This window comes from Sminthopsis crassicaudata, chromosome 1 (genome assembly GCF_048593235.1).
Source record: "Sminthopsis crassicaudata isolate SCR6 chromosome 1, ASM4859323v1, whole genome shotgun sequence".
NCBI classification, from domain to species: domain Eukaryota; kingdom Metazoa; phylum Chordata; class Mammalia; order Dasyuromorphia; family Dasyuridae; genus Sminthopsis; species Sminthopsis crassicaudata.
The window spans coordinates 253,691,898-253,702,264 of NC_133617.1; the positions used below are offsets into that span (position 1 = coordinate 253,691,898).

Genomic DNA, 10,367 nt, shown 5'->3' on the forward strand with positions numbered 1-10,367 from the left:
AGAGAATCTGAAACTCAAAGTTTTTTTTATTATTATTTTAAATTATACATATATATTAACTTTTCAAATGCACATTTCTTTATGAATCAAGTTGGGAGAGAAAAATCAGAAAGGGAAAAACCACAGGAGAGGAAAACAAACAAACAAAAAAGAAGTGTTAATTTACATTTACATTAAATCTTATAGCTCTTTTTCTGGATGCAAATAACATTTTCTATCCAGAGTTATTGGGAATCCTTGAATAATTGAATCACTGAGAAGAACTAAGTCTTTCATAGTTGATCATCTCATAATCTTGCTGTTACTGTGTAGGATGTATTCCTGGTTCTGCTTGTTTTGTTCAGCATTAGTTCAGGTAAAACTTTCCAGGGCTTTCTAAAATCAGCTTGTTTAGCCATTCTACAATTGAAAAATGGTCAAAGGATATGAATAGATAATTTTCAGATGAAGAAATTAAAACCATTTCTAATCATATGAAAAGATGTTCTAAATAACTATTGATAAGAGAAATATAAATTAAGACAACTCTCAGGTACCACTACACACCTCTTAAATTGGCTAAGACGACAAGAAAAAATAAATATGAATGTTGGAGGGGTTGTGAGAAAACTGGGGCACTAATACATGGTTGATGGAATTGTGAAGTAATCTTTTTTTTATTATTATTACAAAACATAAGCATGTTTTATTTCAATCCTGTTGGGATGAAAAAAAAACACAAAATGGGGTATTCTTTACATACATGAAATCAAAACCAACTTGCAAGGAGTAATCATCTTTTCCCTGCCTCCTATATGGGGTCCAAGGCTGGTTGGGGAGGGAAAATGGGGCAAGAGTTAAGACACTATTGGCACAGTAACATGGTCAATGCACCAAAAGACAAGAGAGAAGACAATTTCCCAGGAAGGAAGCCTTGGGCTTCAATTGCTTCCCCAGTAGAAGGGGAGTGGAAAATCTTTGGCTCAGCAAGAGTAAAGTTGGCAGAGATCAGGGTTCCCCTCATAGGCCTCTCCTTGTAGATGACAGGCCAAATGGAGTCAGACAACTCATATAGCACATGATACCTTTGGCTTTCTCAAACCCTTTTCTTTCTTGGGTTTGGATTATGTACAGCAGGTTTCCTTCTCTCTCTTCTGGAAGGTAGCTGAGTTAGTAAATACACAGAATCCAGCTCTGGATCAGATACAATGTCTAACCAAGCTACAAGCAGACAGTGGTGACTTAGTTCTGAAGAGGCAGAGGCCAACCAATTAGGCAGGCTCCCTTTGTGAAAGTTGGCCTTTGTGAAAAGTATGGCCCTTAGTTGGCAGGTTGCCTCTGAAACACTTGGTGAGCCTGGCCCTTGTGATTCTTCTACACCCCCCTCCCCCACTTTCGTGGACATGGTAAGCTATCTCAAATGAGAAAAAGAACTCATTTCTTTTGCTCTAGGGTTGAGGGACATTATGAGCCCTTATGGGACAGGAATACAGAGGGGTTCTTCACCTGTCTAGGAATTAGGCTGAGGCTTCAAACTTACCACCAAAATCGAAGTACAGCCCATCTGGGCACAAGACGCAGAGAGGAAAGGAGTTTTTTTTTTTTTTGTTTGTTTTTTTCCCACTGTTATGAATAGGAAAATAATCTTTTAATGGCAACCCTGTAATTCTCAAGTCAAAAAGGGAATGTGCCAAGGGGGACAATGGATCAAGCACATGGGGCCCTGCCCTTGATACATTTACAAAGCAGTCTAATACTGATTCAAGTAGAACAGTGAGGTATCAGGGGCTACAGAAATACCCTAGAGCCAAGGATGGGGTTTCAGGCCTGGGCCCCTCCAGATCAGTGCTCACCCTCTTACAAAGCATTCCAGGGGAAACATCCAGAAAAACCTTGAGAACATGGGCCAGGACGGTGTCCATATGTTCCAGTTCCAGGACAGCCCCTTAGAGTAGAACAGAAAGTGGGAGGGATGTGACAAAACACAGCAGCTGAAGCCAGAAACCAGGCCTCTCCCTGGAGGGGAAGTTCTTTGTAACAGGAGGAAGCAGTTGGGGGAGCTGGGCAGGCAGGCAGCAGCACTCAAGGTTAGGGAGCAATTAACAGTGGAAGGCTTCTACTGTCTTCTGGTACCGGTCTTTGTCACCCCTTTCCACTCTTCCCCTACCTCTAAGGCTCAAAGCAGCTTATAACTGGTTGGCCAAAGAGGATGTAACTAATATCTAGACCGACTTTTAAATTTAGCTTGTGAAGCTAAAAGACTTGTAAAAAGAACCAGGTGAAAAGGTTTTTCTGAACATCTCAGTCTGTGCCCACTATTTACATCTCTCTCCTTGAAGGAAAAAAAGAACAAAAAACAGCACTGAGAGAGAATGGAGAGACATGTCTCGAGTCTTAAAGGAAGGCAAAAATGGGAAATGCCACATGACTTGGTCCCAGGCATCCACCATGCCCAATGCTTCAGCTGCTGTTACTGTATCTCCTTCCTGTCAGAGAACAGGAAAATGGAAGGGAAAAGGGTAGTCTTGGGCATGCTGTACTACTGCATTTGCTGGTGTCACAATCCCCCTGGGCTGTGAAGGGTACTGGGAGGGGAACCCATTCCTTGGAGCAGCAGAATGAGGCCAGATCTTCAGGATGGTCCAGAATGGTACCCATATGCCTCAGTGGGGTTTGTCCCTTTTCTCCAGTGCAGTTTGGCGTTGAGGTCAGCGGTATAACCTGAGCTGCTTTCCTCAATGGTTCTCCCTCCCTTTCCCCAGGCTGGGGGATAATGGGAGGGAACTGGGAAGGTCACTGAGGGGGCAGGGGGATGCCTAGGGGGTCGGTGACCTGGCCTTCCTGCAGGTTTTCACCAGCTATTCCAGCCAGAGCTTGGTGGTGGTATCATCTTTGAGCACCTGGGCAAAGGTGGTATCTTTCAGCTGGTCAGGCAAGCACTGCCTGAGTGCTTCACGTGCCCTGGGGTTATCTGAAAGGCGAAGGTAACATCTGACCACATGTTTCAGCCTACGGGCAGAAGGCTCCTTGGACAGCTGCAGGACCATCTTACCCAAGATCATGGTGACATGGGAGAATCGCTCATATGTCTGACAAATATAGGCCAATCCAGTATCATCCAGGAGAATCTTCTGAAGGATGAATGTGGCCACCGTTTTGGAAAGTTCACTTCCAGATTCCATAATTCGCAAACATAAAGGGATAATTTCTGTAGTCAATAAGAAGTTAATTACTTCTTGTTCATCTGTTTTGACCAGGGCCCCAATAACTCCAAGGCTAGTGAGAGGAAGATATTCAAAGGGACGAGTCTTGCTGACTGTGTGCAAAAATGGATACAAGAAGAGGGGGATATGGGCTGCAAGAAATGCTAGTTTCTGGGTGTGATGCCACACATTGCAATAGTGCCAAAGCATTGCAAACTCTGTTTGACTGATGTGCAGTCAAGGTAGGTGGATTGATAGATGGGTAAATATTTACAATTTCCTGTAAGAGAGCTGCAATAGTACCAAAAGAGTGCCACAACATGGGAGCAAGATCAGGAACAGATTCACGCATTTTACTCAGCTCCAGGAGAGCATTTTCCCTTGTCTCTGGACTGGACAGCTCATTGATCCACTAATAGATCTTCTCTCTATCCACTTGGGCCAATACTGTAGGCACAGGCGCGGCTGTCACAGGGCTGTGCATCTTGGGAGCAGGCCCTGCTCGCTTGCCGCCGCCGAGCGCCCCAATCCCGCGTTCCCGCTTCAGCACCCCGGAGGAGAAGCGGCTGCCACCGCCATCCGCCTGCTGCTCAATTGTGAAATAATCTAACTATTCTGGAGTGCAATTTGGAAATATGCCCAAAGGGCTATCAAACTGTGCATACCCTTTGATCCAGCACTGTTTCCACTAATTTGCATCTTAAAGAGATCTTAAAGGAGGGAAAAGGATCCATAAGTGTAAAAATGTTTGTAGCAGCCCTTTTTGTAGTGACTAGAAATTGGAAACTAAGAGGCTGTGCACCAATTGGAGAAGGGCTGAGTAAGTTATAGTATATGAATGTTATGGAATATTATTATTCTATAAGAAATGATCAGCAGGATGATTTCAGAGAAGCCTGGAGAGATTTATATGAACTGATGCTAAGTGAAATGAGCAGAACCAGGAGATCTCTGTACACGGCAACAGTAAGATTATATGATGATCAATTCTGATAGATGTGGCTCTTTTTTAACAATGACATGATCTATCAGTTCCAAAAATTGTAATGAAGAGAGCCATCTACACTCAGAGAGAAGACTGTGGGAACTAAGTGTGGATCATAACGTAGTATTTTCACTTTTTTTGGTTATTTGCTTGCATTTTATTTTCTTTTTAATTTTTTTTTTCTTTTTGATTTGATTTTTCTGGTGCAGCAAGATAATTGTATAAATATATATGCATATATTGGATTTAGGATATATTTTATCATGTTTGACATATATTGGATTACTTGCCATTTGGGGAAGGAGGTAGGGAAAAGGGGGAGGAAATTGGAATACAAGATTTTGCAAGGGTTGATGTTGAAAAATTATCCATACATATGTTTTGAAAATTAAAATGCTTTAATTTAAAAAATCAAATCAAATCTAAGAAATAGAAAAAAAATCTCCTTATTCATCATTTTTTATAGATCAATAATATTCATTACTTTCATATACTACAACTTGTTCAGCCATTTCCCAATTGATGGATATGTACTCATTTTCCAATTCTTTGCTACCACAAAAAAAGCTGCTAAAAACATTTTTGCACATGTGGGTCCTTTTCCCTCCCTTATGATTTCCTTGGAATACAGACCCAGTAATGGCATTGCTGAGTAAAGAGTATACACAGTTTTGGGCAAATTGATTTACATGAAATTCAAAGTTTTAAAAACAAATGCAAAAAAATGTTTTAAATGGGAAATGTTTTCTGAAGTTTGTTATATTATTTTGTACTTAAGTGCTTTAAAGTATCAATGCATAAAAAAAAAAGTTTATGGTGTTTTTATAGACAATGTGCCTGTCCTTTAAAATTTTAATATGCGTCTTATTCATGTAAATGTCATAAAATTCTTCACTGTCTATCTATCTCAGTTGTTTTCCATAGTGGCATGTAAATAAATTAAACTGAATCAATTAAGTAAATTAAACTGAACTTTAGCTGAATTTTACATGTGTATCTTGATCTAATGAACAAGCATAAAAACATTTTGTATTCATACAAATCTACATTTTTTTTTGCCCAAGTATGTAGCAGTTTATCATTTCCAAGTTTTATCAACCTTGCACTAAAAAAGTGAGTTCACCTGATAACAGTTGGGCCATCAAAAGTTTCATGTACAAATATTTACAATCCAGTTATTCAATGTTTCTGTCATTCTTATTCAGTCACAATGACACGATGATGATATTTTTTTCTATAATGCTATTTTGATGCATTTTCAGCACCTCATTTTTCAAGTATTAGATGAAAGGTTTCACAGTTGTCTTATGACATTATCTCATCTTTCTAAGATGGTCAAGAAAGTGGCATAGAAAGAAAGCAATTCAAAACTAATTCCCAGAAATTCTAATATTAACCAACTAGCAGACTCATCCTTCTTTCTCCATGGGGATTTTCCCAGTAGCATTGACATTTATAAATGTCATTCCTACCTCCCTTCCTCTCACCCCTGAACCCTGTTCAATTTTTTTATCTGTATTAAATTTTCTTCTAAACATTCACATTAACTTCTAATTTTTCTATTCAAATTAGCAATAAGAAAAAAAAAAAGATGAAAACATTTAATTCCTTCAAGGAACCAAGATTATTATTTCATTAATTTGTTCATGAAAATACTAGATTTGGAATATTTTCCCAATGAGAATGATAGATGTTAGGTGGGCATACAGAGAAATAAAGAGAGAGAGACAAAGAGAGACAGAGAGAAAGAAAAAGATAAACAGAAACAAAGTTAGAGGAAGAGAGAGGCTTTTGCAGACAGACACAGTGGTTTAATATTTATTGAAAAGTTCACCAAAAAAGTATTCATGATAGTTTTCTAAGTTTAATATGCATATTTTCCCCTTAATGTCATATAATCATTAAATTAATAAATCAAACATGGATTTGTAAGAATTATTTTGTCAAGTTGCAATTTCAGTTCTCTCAAGTGGGTTTGAGTCATTTACAGTTTATTGCCATAAACAGTTACATAGAAAGAAAGACACACAGACACACAGACACACATAGACACAGACACACACACACATGCATAGACACATGCACACATCAGAAGGCAACAATGACTCCAGTTGTTCATTCAGAAAATTAGATAAATCCAACAGTTACTATTTTCAATCTTGCATCATCAGAACCCTTAGATTTGAAAAACAAACGAATAAGTAAATACAAACAAACAAACCAAAAAATTAGTTCTTGAGAATAATTCCAGTCTTTTGGCAGAGAAAATAGATCAAGAATTTTCTTTTTCATCATTGTTTCATTCCATAGGAATGTACTAACACACTATTTGGATAAAAATATTTTCATCAACATTTTCTTCAGAAAATGTTAAGGGAACTAGGTTATAATACAATTATTAGAGCAAAAAGAACACCAAACTACATTCTATAAGTTTACTACATACTACCTATATAATCTTCAATAAATTATTTAACCTTCTAAAGCATTGTTATTTTCACATATAATATTAAGAAATGATTAATCAATAAGCATTTTGTTAATTATGTCTAGAAACTAGCAATAAAGAGACAAAAAGAAATAGTTCCTGCTCTCAGAAAGCTTAGAATCTATAGGGTAAGAGAACATGGACATAAATAATTATCTACAAAAATATAAGGTAATAGTGGAAGACACTAGTAGCTGGGGAAGAGCAATTAGTAAAGCAGAAATTTCATGTGCCAACTCTTATCACAGAAACATAATGAATATTGATGAAATTATATAAGCCTATGGATCAGGAGATTAAAAGGCCCTTAAAGATAGTAAGACGATCTTTAAGTTAGAATTAACCATATAATGTTACTGAGGCCCAGAAATGTGAAATTACTTTTATGTGGTCAATCATCCTAGAGATAGCAGATTCAGTATTTAAATCTAATTGCTTTCATTCCAGAATCCTACTTCAATACACTACATGCTATGCTTGGGTAAGCCATTGAGTGTAGGACAATGAAAATGAGTATTATTATTATTATTATTATTATTATTATTATATAGCTCCTACCCCTATGTGCTCTAATTTCTGCTCAAACTATCCTGCCTGCTATTTCCTTTCCATGATAATTTGTCTTCTGCTTTCATGTCTTTTAATAGACTTCTTGTGACCCATACATAGACGTGTCTTTTCCTTTTCAAATCTCTAATTTCAGCTTCCAAGTGAAGTGTTTCCACTTATATTTTTGCAAATCTCTTGAGCTGTTAATATGCTCTCCCAAAACAATTCAATGTTCATTCAATAAACTGTCAGATTTTCAGAATTTTATCACAGATAAACCTGAACTTAATAGGAAATTTAACATATAAAAGCCAACATCAAAGACTATTTTCAAGGTACTCAATAAGGACAAACTGTTTTATATGTGTGAATATAAATCTTATATTTAAGATTGTTATTAGTAATAGGATAGTCTGAAAGAAATATTGGAGTAGAGCTAAGTATGCTATGACTCCAAACAACAATATCATATAGGAAAAGGCAAAAAAACAAAAAACAAACAAAAAAAAATAACTATGCTATCTAAATGAAATGCTAGAGTTAGAACTGACACAGAGGATTTAGATGGGGTAGGTGGACTGATGATTCTGAAATCACATCAGGAATGGGTTAAAGAAGGAACAATGCATATACATCCAGAAAGGCATTAAACCTTTAAAATTTATGAAGAAATAAGAGGAGAAGAAGTTAAGAAGTGTTATAAAAGGCTGTGTAGATTAATGGGAATCTATGTAACTTATTACATAGATTAATGGAAAAGAGTGTTAAAGGGGCATTAGGCTAGGATAGGGTGGGTACAGGAGGATGTGTAGATTTCAAAGAGAATGAGGAAGAATGGAAAGGTTTAGGGAGTGGGGGGTAAGATGTTGGAAGAATATGTGGGATAGAGAACAAGTTAAACAATAGCAAAACAAATTAATAAGCAGAATTAAAATAAAAGAGTTAGCAGAGAAAGGAAACAATATACACAAACATAATTACAACAATGATCAGGAATAGAATTCATTAGGAAAAAAAGTAGGGTTTGTAATCATTGATTTCAGACAAAATCAAAGTGAAAAAAGATTTAATGAACAGATAAAGCTACATTATATGTCATCCATATCAATATTGTTTAAGATGTATGTATATGTGTATATATGTGTATATATATATATATATATATATATATATATATATATATATATATATATATATATATATATATATATATACACATATGTGAGTGTATGTGTATCTATATAGGTCTATACATGTATTTGTATATATACCCACATATAGATATAGATATAGATAGATATAGATATAGATATAGATGTATATGTATATGTCATAAATATAAACTTGTTTAATTGTAGTTTCCTAGGGAGAGTTGGAGGGGGGAAGAAAATGGAAATAAAGTAAAATGTGCATAGCAGAAAATAAAAGAAAATTGACAAAGAAGCAAAGAGACAAATGGATAGTTCTGAATGCAATATCTTCTATTACATATGTTTTCTTGAAACAAATGCATTGTAATATTTTGAATCCTCCCTTATGTCCTACTAGGCACATGATAATATTTTCCCCTTTTTCTGTCTCTTCTTCTTTTTACATTTTGTTTCTTTCTATTTTGTATTTGCTTTAGATTAAAAAAAGAAAAAAATGCACAGCAGAGAACAACAACAACAACAACAACAAAACCTACAAGGAAGCAAAGAAAAGGTGGACAACTGTGAATACAATGTTTTTTTTATTATATGCTTTCTTGAAATGGAAATGTCATGTTCTACTGGGTACATGAAAATGCATTTTTCTTCTTTTTGTGTATTTTCTCTATTTTTCTTTTTTTTCATTTTATATTTTATTTAAAATAATTTTAAAAAGATAATTTTAAAAAACTGAGCCCTGAGAGACACCTAGGGTGAGATACAGAGGAAGATCCACAGAATTGTCTTAGATAATTGTATTGCTGATAGTAGCTAATTCATTCATAGATGATCATCATGTAATGTTACTGTTATATATGAAATGTTTTTATGGCTTGTTCATTTCCCTGTTATGTTATTCCCCAGAACTCTGAACTTGAAACAAATACTCTTACAAAGTGATAAGTCAGTGGAATTGATGAGACAATGGTTATCTAGTTTAGCATGGTGATTAATAGTTCCCTAAATTCAGTATGATTAATTTAATCTTATAACAAATAATTGTTTCCTAGTAATATAATGATTGGTTTATACTCAGTGTAGAGCATATAAGCTGGGAGCCTTAGCCAGATTCAGAGCTAGAGAACACAAGTGGACTGAAGGCTGAAGCACAAGTCCTTGGACTCAGATTCATTCATCTCATTTCACACCCTGTTGTGGCAGGCCTGTCGTCCTGCATTTTCTGACTGGGCCCCAGCAAAGGAGCCAAGACTTTGAAAGAGATAATAAAGTATCCTAGCTACTCTTGTCGTGATTACTCTACTGAAATGAAGGCTGCTCCAAGACCTCCAGAAAACTGAACTAAGAACATTACATTTTGGCCCCCAAACCAAGAAGTTCCCTTTGTGGGAGTTCATGTAAGCCTTTCCAGGTTTTTCTGAAATCATCTTGCTCATAATTTCTTATAGCAAAATAATATCCTAACACATTCATATTTCAAAATTTGTTCATCAATTCCCCAATTTATGGGAATCTCCAACATTTCTCATCTGCCACTACAAAAGAGGTTGCTATATATTTAGGGAAATCATTATTAATAATCAATGATATGAGGAGATTTAGAGCCTCTTCTCCTTTTAAATTCCTGATTTTAAAAGTTCAGTCTATAGAAAGACATTACTAATGAGATTGGACCAACTTTCTAGTTCAGACCCTACACAGTAGGGATACCATTATGCTCTGCTCAGGACTGAGTGGAGGATAAATTCTTTAAAACATTGTCCAAGGCTGGAGGACTGGTAACTTAGGAAGTAAAGGATATAATCAAAGTTTAGGTACAGTTTCTCAATGTAATAATCATTTCTCATTAATCATTAACCTATCAGAGTTGTTTGCTATCTTCCCAAGAACACCCTTTTGGACCTGATTGCCTCAGAGAGAATAAAAACAGTAAATATTTTGTGAGCCACAAACTCTAAGGATTTTCCCCTCCCAATTTGATTCCTTTTTTAATCTATTTATTTTTTAGCTATCTT

The 10,367-nt window shown here is 35.9% G+C and overlaps 1 pseudogene; it reads right to left on the minus strand.

Annotated features, from left to right (window-relative positions):
* Window positions 1–2,779: 2,779 nt before the first annotated feature.
* Window positions 2,780–3,666, minus strand: LOC141553834 (CCR4-NOT transcription complex subunit 9-like; annotated as a pseudogene).
* Window positions 3,667–10,367: the final 6,701 nt, after the last annotated feature.